Source organism: Galeopterus variegatus, unplaced genomic scaffold (assembly GCF_000696425.1).
Source record: "Galeopterus variegatus unplaced genomic scaffold, G_variegatus-3.0.2 Scaffold3278, whole genome shotgun sequence".
In the NCBI taxonomy this organism is placed as follows: domain Eukaryota; kingdom Metazoa; phylum Chordata; class Mammalia; order Dermoptera; family Cynocephalidae; genus Galeopterus; species Galeopterus variegatus.
In genome coordinates this window covers 192,542-194,808 of record NW_007729389.1, presented here as the reverse complement: position 1 = coordinate 194,808, position 2,267 = coordinate 192,542, and positions in this window count along the sequence as shown.

Here is a 2,267-nt window from a genome sequence, read left to right as displayed (position 1 = left end):
AGTTTAGCAGCTTCATATGGGTCAATGCTGTTCTCCTGGCAGAGAGACAAGAGAGAAGAAGACACATGAAATGACATTTCCACCTTCTGCTTGGAGTGGCTCATGTCACTGCTACTTACATTTCATTGGCTAAATCAAGTCCCATGGCTGAACCTGGCCTTAAAAAGGCAACCTAGAGTGTGGTTAATCTAGGGTGCAGGTACGCTGATTCATAGTTAAGAGCTCGTCCAGTGACTGTGGACTGGCTCTGTCATGGTTGATTGTTCAGGACCAGTAGCATCACAGATGTTTCTGTTTAATGACGGATCACCAAAGCCAGGTAGACCTTTATAGGATTCCTTTATGTTTCTTTATATTCTCTGTGCAAATAGCAGAATAACAGGATTTTAGGATCAACTAGAATGAATGCAGTAAATTGAACGAACAATGTGTTAATATCTAAAAATTTGCCACATAAAATAATACTAATGTATGTTTTTTTCTTCTCATTACTGCATTTTAAATCAAAACACAAATTATGTGGGCTAAGTGAGATAGGAAATGACTTGAATTTAGCAAAGAAACTTGTTGCCAATTCAAGAAAATAAAATACTGTATCACAGCAATTTAGCCTAATTTATTCTTGGCGATACTTCTTATTGTTAAATATTATCCCATTCATTTCATGATAAATTATACCTCTCTGGGTCAGAAAGAAGCATTTAAATAGAAATAATTTTAGCAGTTTTCTGATGTCACTCTATGTTTTTTCTTCCACATTTTGAATTATTTTATCGGGATGCATACCACTACAAATTCAAGTCCTATCACCAAATCAGGTTGCTAACTAATTAGAGTTTCATATTATGCTGCTGTTATCATCTTGGATATTATATCTTCAAGACAGTTTCTATTTGGCTAATGGCACTTTTTTTTCATCTTCTCTTGTTTAGCCTAACCTTACATGAACCAATATTGAATGTTTTATCCTATTTTCACAATGTACTCAATCATAAATGAATTAGGCTCCTTTACCATAACAATAGCTAAGTGAATTTTTGTACTGTTTACATAGAAATGAATTCTGTTTCTGGTAGCATTACTCAGAAAACTTTACTCTTTTATATTTCTATGTCATAATAATTCAATTCAGTTTTCTTTAGTAGTAAAATGTGTTTTCCATTAGTAGTAAAGATCTGTTTCTATTTATTTTCACATAGGTAGGACTTAAAATGATAAATTTAAAATTATCGAGATTAGAATTAACTTTATCTTATAAGCCTTAGTATATTCATTTAATAGTAGCATTGAAATAAATAATTACAGGACAGAAGAAGAAATAGAAGTTGAACTATGTTATATTTGTCATTCTGTGCACCACTTAGAGTTTTATTTGTGTTTAAAATTTAAAACAGTGCTAACCATAAGGTCTAGTATTTTTGCTTTACAGTTTCAATTTTAAGTGCATGTGAAATATTTTGTGGAATTTAAATAATATCTTTAAATTGAAATATGTTGCTTTTTCTAATGGCCATTTATTTGTCTTAAAACTACAGAATAAATGAAAGAAAAAAGATATAATTTAGTAGTTGTCTAAATTCAACCTTTTGCAGATGCTCTGAGTTTTTTAATTAGTTACTGATTAATTATTTAGATAAAATATTAAAATTAAAACCAAGGATCAAAGTTCACACTGTTAGGTAGATAAAGACTGTTGAATGCTCTTTCGGTCCTTCAGGAATTTATGAGAACTTTCAGTCTTTTGTGGTACTGCTGTGAAACCAACAACTGGTTTGTAACTATTTTGAATCTCGTAAAGGAATTTGAGGTTGGATTTCTATACCAACACAAAATGATGTTGACCCAAAGGAATTCAACCAAAAAATGTTTGGAAAATGTAAAAAGAAGATGTGACTGAAACAATGTCCTTACCTCTTTCGAAATATGTAATGCAGTTAACAATAAGTATAGTTTCATTTCTTGATTATTACTGACACTACTTTTGTTTCACAAAAGAGGAGCCTGTTAAGAATGATCCAGTCTGGATGTTAAATATGCAGAATATTGCACTGATTTTTGTGCAATATATCTGGGAATTTGGGATAGGAGTAGAGGGATTATAATTGAAAACAGAGGCCCTTAGTTGGGAATTCCTTTGACTGTTCTCACTCAGGTATCTAAATATTGTAAGATAATTAAAATAGGTATAGCTTCCGGGCCGGCCCGGTGGCGCACTGCTACAGTGCGCCGCTTGGGAGCGCGGCAGCACTCCCGCCGAGGGGTCGCAC